This window comes from Dryas octopetala, chromosome 1 (assembly GCF_963921425.1).
Source record: "Dryas octopetala chromosome 1, drDryOcto1.1, whole genome shotgun sequence".
NCBI lineage: Eukaryota > Viridiplantae > Streptophyta > Magnoliopsida > Rosales > Rosaceae > Dryas > Dryas octopetala.
In genome coordinates, this window is record NC_141366.1 from 29,474,551 (window position 1) to 29,487,418 (window position 12,868).

The 12,868-nt window shown below is 37.6% G+C and overlaps 1 pseudogene; it reads right to left on the minus strand.

Moving 5' to 3' along the window:
* Positions 1-5,700: 5,700 nt before the first annotated feature.
* On the minus strand, positions 5,701-8,730 carry LOC147299601 (uncharacterized; annotated as a pseudogene).
* Between the last annotated feature and the right edge of the window lie 4,138 nt (positions 8,731-12,868).

Genomic DNA, 12,868 nt, shown 5'->3' on the forward strand with positions numbered 1-12,868 from the left:
ATATTCTTTTATATCTAAATTAATAACTTCTTTGTTTTCATAATGCTACTATGAACACATGCAAATGTGCGTAAGACTTAAAATCTGTCCCAATTAAGTCTAGGCCAAATGCTACCTAGAACTTAAAATCTGCCCCACATGCAATTAACCTTTCAGCTTATTAAATTTCAAACTTCCCATGATATATATATCCTAGTATATATACATTCCAAATAGTATAAAATTAAGTCTAAATTTCAAGTTCAGTTTGTACCTTGGTAGCAAAGCTTAATCATTCATCTTCAACTATCTCTTTCATAAACTGCATAACAAAATAGCCACACTCCTTGTGGGTTGGTTGTTGAGGAATGCCCTAAATAGTATAAGCAATAAAATTATGACCGAAATTCATAATCTTAAGTATTATATCTAAATCACTATGAACTTGAGTAGAAATTAGCAAACATGCATACCGACAAGTTTTTCCACAAAAATGCCTTGTTCCCTTTCTTATTCCCTTGGCCTTTAAAGATTCTGATCGCACTTTAACATGAAAACAGATACCGTGTATCAACATAGCAAATAAAAACCTTATACATGCATATGCATAAATAAATCAAACTGCTGTTTTAGGAATCAAGCTTCTGCTCAATTAATTACTTACTTGTCCACCACGGTTCTCCATTCTTCACCACATAGTCTCCTTCTCATTGGGTCCAAAAAATGGACAATCTCCTTGTCCGGATTGACAACCGTTAACACCCAATGATTTCTACACAAAAAATTCACTAAACATCTACCAAACTTCTTATGGATTATGTTAAATTGCAAAACAACTAGAAAACACATTAAAACAATTACTTACCCAGAGTTATAAGGGACTAAGTAAAGCTGATCCTCAGCAGAACTTTTGAACCTATCTGCTAATACTCGTGATCTCTCATCAACGGTTCCACAGCCAATAGCCCCAATTCGAGCAGGGTCAATAAAACCAATCATGTCATTCATTTTTTATTTCTTAACCACATCGAATAAAAACCTATAAGGAACATACATAATTTAACATATAGTAAACTATTCAAAACCTCCAAATTAGAGCTTAGTTATTTCAAAACCTCCAGCCTTACTAAAATTAATTCAGAACCCCCTATTAGTTATTTAAACTCTCCCAAAACCCCCTGGTCAACTAACAACCAGCTAGGTTTGACCCCAAGTTTTTCTAACATTCCAATAATAACCCCAGCTGATCACTTAATCATTTAATCACATTTCTCCTCTGTGTTCTCTCTCTCTCTCTCTCTCTCTCTCTCTCTCTCTCTCTCTCTCTCCGTGGCTGTCATCGGCGAGTGCTTCGTCGTCTGGCAGTGGTTGCCGGCGAGACCGGTCCTGATCTTCTCGTCTCTCCTCTCTCTTCCTCCCTATGCCCTCCACGTGCCGTGAAACCAAACGTCGACGCCGGATCGGGTCTAGGCAGATCCGAGCTCTATCGCTGGCGATTCGCTGATTCTGGCGACGACGAGGTGCCGGACCGCCATGGATGGCTTCCTCTCATCTTACGTCACCTTCATCGACACCAAGAGGTTGATCGGAGATGCTGCTAAGAACTATGGATGGCTTCGGTAAGATCCTCACTCTTCCTCGCTTGTTTATCTTTTAGTAACTTGTAGATCTGCATATTTCCTTACTTATATTAATTCAGAGACGATAAAGATACATCCATCAGAGTAGGAGTTACATACATATTTCCTTAGATATGCTAAATCAAATTTATTAGATCTTAATTTAGATGAATTAGGCTTAGGAATTATATTGAGATTAAATAGTTTCAGTTCGTGAAACAGTTTCAGTTCGTAAAACAATTTCAGTTCGTGAAACAGTTTCATTTCGTGAAACAGTTTCAGTTCGTGAAACATGAGTTTTAAATGAATTTTGAATGAAATTATGGTTCTGAAATATGATGAATCAAATTTGCAGATAGAAACAGATCGAGGCAGTGGCGGCTGTCGTGTACTCGTAGCGCGTGAGGTGATCGGACGACGTTGTATTGTTGGCTACTCCTCTCATCTCAATGACTTGTTGTATTGTTGGTTTTTTTTTTTTTTGATAAGGTTGCTGTGTTCTTTTTAGTGAAACGGAATTCAGTAAAGGTGTAACTGTTTTAGTGAAGTGTAATTGTTTTAGTAAAGGTGTAATTGTTTTTTAATTAAGGTGTAATTGCATTTTAGTCGAGGTGTAATTGTTTCATCACTTAATTCAGTTTCAGTAAGTGAATTCATAACTGAATTCTTCAATTTAGTGTAACCGAATTTCTGAAATTCAGTTTCAGTGTAATTGAATTCTTGAAATTCAGTTTCAGTGTAACTGAATTTTTGAAATTCAGTTTTAGTGTAATGAAATTCAATTTCAGTGTTTGATTTTAGTTTTAGTGAAATATTGAGTTTTAGCAAAAACTTCAATTCAAAAAAAAAAAAAAACAGTTTCACCAAAATACAGTTACAGTGACGTCAGCATGTGTCATCATGCGTCAGAAGGGTAATTTAGGATTATAAGTTTTAGGGGGTTTTGAAAGAGTTTATAGATGGGTGGGGGTTTAGACAAAAATTTTTGGTGAGTAGGGTGTTTAAAATTAGGCACTATTTAACATATCATAGTGGAAGAAAGCTTGCCAAACTTATTACTTAATTCACATGGAAAGACATAATTAAGCTACCTCATATACACAACAATGCAAGTGGCTGATATCTCCTCCAACGGCTAAACTGCTCTATATCTTCACTCAGTACGTGGGTTTTCCGAGGCTGACCAAAAACTTCAGGTTCAATTACAAAGTGGATTGTCGCATCCTTCTTCATGCCAGTTTGTGCATACATGCATAACACCTTCAATGTAGGGGGCAGTATTTTCAGGTCCAAAGGTTGTGGCTTGTTTACACTCTTTTGATGCTTATCAGCTTTGGCCTTCAAGGGTATCTAGGTTCAAAATTAAAAATATGTTAGATGTAGGATTTCATAAATAACATCAAAAATTGCCAAAATCAACACGGTTGACCATAATACCTTAATACCCTTTTTGTTCTCCTCCATAGGCAAAACAAACTGTTTTGGCCAAGCTACAACACTACCTTTGGCTTGGCCCACAGTTTCAAGTTCGCCTGTCACAGGGACGGGAAGCAGTGCATCATCATTAAATGAAGCATAGATCGATTGAAACCCTGAGGTTGTCCTTTCCCAAAGGAATGCCATGGACAGTCGGGTTGTCAACCTGTACCTCAATCAGTGTTGCATGTGCAACAATTTTTTGATCCTCACCTTCCACAACTAACTTGCCTTGTTTCCCCTGCACACAAGACACAATTTCAAATTAACTGAAGGCATTTTAACTAAGTATAACTGAAGGCATTTTCACTAAGCATTTTAACTAAGCGTAACTGAAGACATTGTTTAGATGCATATAAAATTTCATTGAATCACCTTAAATATTGATTCCCTCACAACTTCAGAATCCACATCCATGATGTCATCCTCCTTTGGATTGTCATTCAATCCCAACACCTTCTTTGCAGCATTACAACTGGCTTTATCGGATCCATATTCCACGGTGTGTGGAGTTGGGGGAGTGGGAGGAGCAGTCTTTTGTACCGGGACTGGGATATTTGCAGCAGGACCCTTGACATTAGCTAGTATTTCATCCAATGTAGTCACCTTGGCCTGCCAATCAGGGGCCCCTGCTGCCATTAACTTGTCTCGCTCATCCATCACAAGTTTGGCCACAATATTTGCTCGCTCCTCCTCCAAAATTTGAGCCGAGATCTTTCTTTTCTCCTCTGCCATTATCTGTGCCTTGATTTTCTCTCGCTCCTCTGCCACTATCTGCGCCACAATCTTCTCTCGCTCCTCCTCTACAATTGCTTTAATTGACTCTCTCACATTCTCTTTCACACTTGTCTTCCTTCGCTTAGGGAGGTGGAAGTATGAATTTGGTGTCACATAACTTCCAACTGCTCTAACCCTGCCACCATGCTCAGGGGTCCCCAAGGCAAGTGTCAAAAGATCATTGCTACCAGATGTACTTAATTTCCTCTCCTTCTCTTGTTGCTTCAACTCTTCCTGAAAATGCAATTAAAAAATTTAGTTAAAAAAAACTTTGAAACAAGCAATGATGTGGCTATTATAAACTGTAGGGTGCCATGAACTAAGTATAAAAATTTAGCGTGCAGACTCAAAATCCGATTTGCTTTCTCAGCTGCCTTGGCATCTATGATTTTACTCTCTTTATTTGCACGTGCTTTCATCCAGAGAGTAGCACAATCAACCTCTTCTTGGTCAGAATTCATGTCATTTAACTGCCAAAAGCCATATGGTTTTAGAACTTATAGACGGTGTTGCATACCTAAACATCATAACACAAAATCAGCGGATTTAAAAACACATCACTAACCAGTTCTGACTCCAATCCAGCACCCTTTACGCGACATTCGATGTTGGTACTCGGCCTTTGCACGTCTCTCCTGCTGAACTTCATGAAGTTTCTACAATCCAAACAAGTAACAAATTACTTGCATCAAATAGGAAGATGTGACAGTAATTTAAGGGGATATAATACGTAAAAATCATGAAATTACCAAAAAATTAGGTTCTAGTCTTGACTGCACAAACTGGTCCTAGTCAGTTTTCTCAAGGAAGTTATACTCTGCAGGGGGTTTCTTAAGTTTCTCAAGGTCATCTATAAATGGTAGTACAAAAGCAGTCGTGAGACGGCTCTTGAATTCCCTCCATTTAGCAACCGCTGATTTCATTACCAGATTTTTGCTTTCCGGCGCTATCTCAAATGCCAACTACATACATAGATGTCCAATATATTAGTTGCTACATTACAAGAAAGGTTACAAAAATAGGTTGCTATAAGTATTTATATGAAAACAAAAAAAGAGCATGATTAAATGTATGCTCACCTCTATTTCTTCCCAAATCTTGTTTTTATATTCATCGTCCACCTTCTTCCATTTAGCGATGGTAATGGGGATCTTTGTATGTGCTAACACCCCAATGTAAGATTGTAGTTCCGTTGCCACCTTCCCACGAGGCTGACCATTCTTATTATACTCAACCACCTTCTTAATCTTTAGGATCTTTCGCCTCACAATGCGAGGCATTGTAACGGGTTCTCGTTTGCTCTTCACACTGCTTTCTGATGTAAGTGTCTCCTTAGCACCAGAACTTGAATCCTCAACAGCCTTAGATTGTGTTTGCTTAAAAGTCTTTGCTTTTGTCGGTGTCTTGTTAGCTTTGGCTTTACACCTCTTCTTCTTACCAGCCGGAGATGCCCTCTGTGGAGCCATGGTCTACAAAAACAAAAGCAATCAACTAATTAAGTATAAACAAGGTTTGACAAATAAGCATAATAACCAATCAACTAAGTATAAACACAAGCAATACTGAAATAAAGGTATAAACACAAGCAACATATATAAAGTATCAACACAAGTATAAACACTCATATAATACATTTGCTGTAGATCAATACCTTTGACAGCAACTAAAGAAAAAGGTATAAACACAACTAGCAAACACTTTATTACATATTAATATTTTAATCCAAATTGAAATAAGTATTAATTTACAAGCTCAAATATGGTAAACATAAACTAATCAATCCATATGCCCTCGCCTCCAGGTCGCACATATTCTGTTCCAGTTTCACCCACTATATCATCAAACGTCTCTACGGGTGGAAGACTAGTGGTGAATGGTTGAAGGTCAAATGTGGTATTCCCAACTCATCTTCCCATCTAATGTCATCTCTGTCTGGGGTTGATAGTACAACAGACCACCTAGCATCTGCAGGATCTTCCACATAAAACACTTGTTTTACTTGTCTTCCCAAAACAAACTTGTCCGGCTTATGACTCAACCTACTCAAATTGACCAACGTAAATCCAAGTTCATCTATCTTAATGCCATTCTGATTCTCAACCCAATCACACTTGAAAATGGGCAGCCTAAACTTGTAATAGTCTAGTTCCCATATTTCTTGCTTCACTCCATAGAAGACCATATCTGTGATGACCGGGTTTTTGTCCTTCGAACTAGCAACCTGCATTGCATCTGCCAGTAGGTAAACACCACTGTTCTGAACAGTTCTTACGTCATCACGACACTTGGTACTAAAATGAACCCCATTAATCTTGTAATCGTTAAATTTCAGAACTTCAACACACGGTCCATCAGCTATCCACCTCAAAGTTTCAGATATGTTATTAGGTGTGACAGAAAGTGCATGATTCACCTGCAAAGATAACCGTCTATATCAAATAAGGTGCACTGTGTATACAGAGAATGTGCTTCATTTTTTTAAATATGAACTAGTAAAAAAAGTTGAATATATCACCCGTTTTTTTATCCAAGGGATGAAGGTTCGATTGTGCTTTTCGTGCAACCACCTCTTCTTTTTCTTGTTTTTGGGATATTTCTCTTTCAAATATCTCATATGTTCACTATAATAAGAGACATGTATCAATTAACCAGCAGGGGGAAAACAACGATTGAACAATTATAAAATTAATTTTAAAGGGAAATGATTGCTCTTACTCAATAAAAGGTTCAACTTCAACTGTATTTTCTAGTACATAAAGATGGGCTTGCTCCAACTGGTCACGATCAACCCGATGTACAGAAGCACCTGATAGGGGCTTAGTTTCATTGTTAGAGCCAGACTTTTGAGATGACGGGATACCAACTGTACTAACTTCACGCATATGTTTAGAGCAAAACTCTATAGCTTCTTCCGCAATATAACCCTTCGCTATGCAACCCTCGGGACAATTACGATTTCATACATACCCCTTTAACACCTTCATATATCTTTCGAAGGGGTACATCCATCTAAAATAAACTGGTCCACATAATCTAACTTCTCTCACAAGGTGCACTGTTAAATGAACCATAACATCAAAAAATGATTGTGGAAAATACTTCTCAAGAAAACACAGAGTGACTACTTGATCTTCTTCAAGTTTATCTAGCGTTGATACATCGACAACTTTGCTGCATATAGCATTAAAGAAAAAACAGAATCTCGTGATAGCATATCTCACAGGCTTTTCCAACACAGAACGTATGGCCACAGGGAGCAATTGTTGCATGAGGGTATGACAGTCATGAGACTTAAGGCCAAGAATCTTTAAATCCTCCATTGATATAAGACTGCTAATATTTGAACCATAGCCTTCAGGGACCTTCATACCCAGAAATGATTTGCACACAGATCGCTTCTCCTCTCTAGACAAATTCCAACTTGCAGCCGGAAAGTGAGTCCGTTTTCCACAAGTGTTAGGTGCCAATTCAGTTCTAACCCCCATGTCCAACAAATCCAAACGAGCTGCAACCCCATCTTTTGTTTTTCCAGGGATGTTCAATAGTGTGCCAATAATACTATCGCACACATTCTTCTCAACATGCATAACATCGATAATATGCCGAACATGAAGAGATTTCCAATACTCAAGCTGAAAGAAAATTGACTTCTTCTTCCAACAAGCTCTAGCTACACCTCAACCCCTTTACTCTTGACTTTCCTCTTGCCAAAAGGTGTGAAATTTTCCTTTTCAACCTTTTCAAGTACTTCCTCTCCTGTTAATGGTACAGGAGGTGGTGTTAATTCTTGCAAGTTATTGAAAGCTGCTCTTTGCCTTCGCTAAGGATGATGGCGTGACAAGAATCTTCTATGCCCTATGTACGATAGTTTATTACCATGTACCAACCTATGAGGTCTTGTTTGTGATCCACAGATTGGACAAGCATTATACCCTTTCACAATGCAGCCAGATAAGTTTCCATAGGCCAGAAAATCATTGATGGTCCATAGAAGTACAGCTTTAAGGGTGACGTATTCACAGCTGAATGCATCATACACTCCTGGAACCCCTGCCCATAAAGATTTTAAATCATCAACCAAAGGTGTCAGGTACACATCTATATCATTTCCAGGTTGTTTAGGACCAGAAATTAATAAAGTCAGCATCATGAACTTCCTTTTCATACACAACCATGGAGGAAGATTATAAGTAACTAGTATAACTGGCCAACAGCTGTATTTGCTACTCAAAGAACTGTGGGGATTGAAGCCATCGGCTGATATTGCTAGTCTAAGGTTTCTTGGATCTTCTGAGAAGTTTGGCCACTTAAAATCAACTAGCTTCCATGATGGGGAATCAGCGGGATGCCGCATCTGTCCATCATTCAGTTTTTTATTAGCATGCCAAGTTAAACTCTCAGCTATTTCACTACATTCGAACATCCTTTTAAACCTTGAGAGAATGGGAAAGTACCACAAGACCTTGGCAGGCACCCCCTCCTTCATTTTTGAATCCTTACCAATCTTCCACCTTGGCAGACTACCAGTAGGACAACTGGTTTCATCCTCATTTTCATTTCTATACAAGATGCAATCATTAGGACATGCATGTATTTTCTCATAATTCATTCCCAATGCACACAAAGCCTTCTTTGCCTCATACATGGATATGGGTAGCTTATTACCTTCTGGAAGAAAATCCTCAAAAGCAATAAGGTAATCAGAGAAACCTGCATCACTCAATCCATGCTTTGCCTTCAAATTATACAACCTCACTAGTGCAGATAGCTTAGTGTGTTTTGTACAACCAGGATACAAAGGTGTATCTCCATCCCCAATAACATTCAAAAAATCTTGAGCTGCATCATCTGAAAAATAGTTTGCCTTATCACCTTCCATCTCCACTGTTTCAGAGAGAAATGAATGTTCACTGTTTCAGAGAGAAATGAACGTTCTACTTCAGTTTGCTCTTTCTCTCTAACTGTATTTGTAGCTGACCTAGAAGGTTCTCCATGCTATATCCATTGTTGGTAACTTTTATCAACACCATTATAATATAAATGATCCCTTACAACTCCAACACCAAACTGCTTCACATTGCCACACTTCGTGCAAGGACAATGAATGAGGTTTGGGTTTCTCGTATTTTCTAATGAAAACTTGAAGAATGCTTCCATCCCTAATTCATATGCCCTCGACCTTCTATCAGCAAACATCCATGACTTATCCATCTAACAATTTCAAATTTCACAAAAAATTAAAGCAAACTTGTCATTCATTGCAAGTAAAATTCAATATATTCAGTTAGCCTAATATTATCCAAACAATTTCAGTTAAAACAATATCACAAAATCACACAAGGACAAGTGAGAATGTAGGCATGCAAGAGGAGTGTTGCTGTTAGAGTTTCAAATTTTCAGGTTTGACTTGGGTATTACACAAAAACTACATTCAAGGTCGGAATATGGTGATTTTTGTCTTCAAATGACCATTAGGATGTGAACTTGTGACTCACAAAAAAACATCTTATAATTCCTTACCAAATGATACAGTTTTCTAAAAGTATACAGTAAGGTCAAAGACTACCAAAATCAAACAAAAGTAAATAGTAAGGTCAGAACCTTTAATATTCTTGCCAATGCCAAACATTCAAACATACTCAAATGCATTACCACAAGAGTTTCACAGGGTTCACAAATAAGTTCAAGTCCTCTTACCTCGCTGTGAGCCTTGGTTTTGAAAGATAGTCAGTAGCGCTTTCCACGTACACTTGTAATGGATAAAAAACTGGATGATTTCTCACATCTACAAACACAAATGACTTAATGTTAGAAACAATAAACAAGAGAAATACTTCAAAATAAATACAAACTAAATTTAAAAATTAAATGAACTATGATATTAGTCATATTAATCCATTACCAATCAAGAGTTTCAGTATCCTTGGGAATTATCCAAACTTAGTGAATAGCATTCAGTCACAATACAAAGGAAACTAGAACAGTTCTAGCTAACCAATTAGAATTCCATTTCCTTCCATACCTAAAGATCCAAGTTCAGTAAATAACCCATATTATAACCAATTTTTATATCTCAAATAAAAACGGAACTACAATCAGAAACTCACGCCATGAGACTCTATCACTCAAACTGCATCAACCCTATCGATGGAAACTTGATTTCAACCCAGAAATGCAAACTAAATATACGCAACCTAGTGAGAAAATAAAGCATGCATTCAGTAAAATCTAAATTCTAACTTTTCCCCCTCCAATTCCGCAGCAACCAAACAACCTTTTACAGCCCATGAAAACTTGATTCTGAGCCTCATAAAAATATATGATGGACGCAACAAAGCAACTCATTTTCAAAAAGAAAACAAAAATAGTTCATTATTAGTAAGCAACAATGATGTACAAATAACTATGTTGAAAGTATAAAAAGATATGCTCTTTCTCTTATAAGGATGTCCTACCCACCCTTTAAGAAATGTATATCCTACCCACCCCAATAAAAGAAAGAAAGAAAGAAACTTTTCTCAAATTATCCACTGGTTCAGAAGTCCAAGTTAAAAAACTGGTTTGATCTTACTGCAGTATACACAAATCTCATGGGAAAGACTCCTCATTTGATCACATCAATGCCAAATTGATTTTTTATACCGATAAGCATTACATGATTACAACAATCTATCATAAAGTAACTTCGTAAAATTTGTCAACATGATTTCTTTATGGGGTCTCTTAAATTCTTCATGTGTCCCAGGCTTACATGCTTCTTTATATTTTTTAATAACTTCTACAGTTTATAAAGAAAAAATTAAGGTCAACAAATTTCTAATCCAAGTAGCAAAAAATGACAGTAAATATCAATAGACTCCTAAAACTAAAAGCACTTATAATGCATCAAGAACCAATATAGTTGATAACTTGCAAGCCAAAATATGTGTGCATGTGTTTAATGGGTACTAATTTATGAATGTAAACAGGGACGCCCCAAATATATCAACTGCAAAGATGCAAAAGCCAACAAGAACATTGATCAGCTAATTATAAGCTTTTACAAAAGAGTAATTCTAAAACCAAAAGAGTAATTATAAAACCAAAAGTAAAAGATATTGCTTAGAACATTCAGATAATTATAAGCTTTTACACTAAAAAGAAAAAAACATATCTATATATTTGTATTTGTGTGCTAGTTCCAGTGAGAGAGGAATGAGGTTGACTCCATTTTCTAAAAGGGATGGATTCAAACAACTCTGTGAGTGTATGGTTATGAGTCTGATTGCATTCATTTATATTAGACACATCAAGAGTATAATGAAAGAACAACATATGTTGGAGCTTTATAGATTTAACTGGTATCATTTGGCCCCTGCCTTATTTTTTTGGCACTGCTATGCCTTTAAATTTAAAACCAATTGATTGTTTACTATGCTAGAAACTAAACAAATTTAAACCTGAATACAGTGGACAAGAGCAGAATTCTCATCACTTGGATTAAGGCCTTCGACAGTAGAAATAGTTCTTGCCCATTTCAAGCTTAGTAACTCTATTTGTCAAATGTTGGGATGGGAATAAATTAAGGTTGGCAAATAGGGTTTGAACCCTTAAAGAAAACATCTTCAATATGCAGAATCATTGACTTAGCTTCATTACTTTTAAGGTTTCTTGCAAAAACAATTTACTAGCAATGAATAGAAGTAGAAAAGGAAAACCAAAACGAAGATAACTATGACTATAACCTAAGGTAAGAGAATATGAAAAACCTGTTGTGTAGCACTCTATGTAGGCCCTTAAGAGCACCCTGATAACCACTGGCCGAGCTACCCTTGCACCCATCCTAAACTTTCTGCTCCGAATCCAGCTCAAGTTATCAACGGTGAACTCATATCTCCAATCGTGGCATACCCATCTCTCAGAGTGACATTCACATCCCCAGTGAGCAAGGGTCGCTTCCCAATTCTCTCCTTCAAGACGGTGACACAAATTAAGAAAGGGATCCGACGGTGAGACAGAGCGATTGGCGAGAGAGAGCGAGCGGAGAGAGAGAGAGAGATAGTGGTTGGATCTGGATGAGGGACTGAGGGTTAGGTTTAGTGTCCCCACGCGACGGTGACTCGGTGGCGAGAAGGAGAAGATGCGACGAGAGAGAGAGAGAGAGAGGCGAGAAAGAGAGAGAGGCAAGATCGATGGGTGGCTTATCTTTCAGATCTCTCACATGGTCGGGCTTGTGAGGTCGCTTGGAGGTCAGGTGGGTGCGCTTGGAGCAGATGATGGCTTATCTCTCAGATCTCTTTTGGTTTTGGTAATAAACATTGCTGGGTGTATGACTTAGGGGTGGGAACAATGAACATTGAGAGGGAAACATATCAGAGGGCAACAAGAGTACACAACAAAACTTTTTTAATGAAGTTACTGTAGACCGGTTTTTTCATTTTGTTTCGCTTGCACAATGGTCACAACTTAAAACCATTGTGTAGGCAAAACCAAAAAATCTACACCTCTCAAAACCATTGGATTTCATTCATAAATACAACAGTTTTTTTAAAACCGTTATCTGTAAAAACTACACAACAGTTTTAAAACTACCGTTGTGTAGATAGTGTCGTCTATTTATATTATTGTAGTAGTGCAATTTCTCTTACAATCTGGGTTCCGCAACTTACATTCAGACACCTCTCTTTTCATATATAATTGCTCCGGTTCTATTCTTTATTTACTAGTGTATGTGGATGACATTATCCTAACGGGTAACAATGTTACAACTGTCTCTCAGTTTGTTGCCTCCTTAGCCCGCTGCTTCTCTCTCAAAGACCTTGGGTCCTTGTCTTATTTTTTGGGTGTTGAGATTCTTCCTCATTCTAATGGTCTTTTACTTTCACATAAGGGTTATATTGATGACTTGCTGAAACGGACACACATGCAAGGTGCTAAACCGGTCCTTACGCCATTGCCCACTAGTTCCTCTACAATTTCTCTTACAACTGGCACTCTTCTTCCGGACCCCACTCAGTGTCATGCCACTGTTGAGAGTC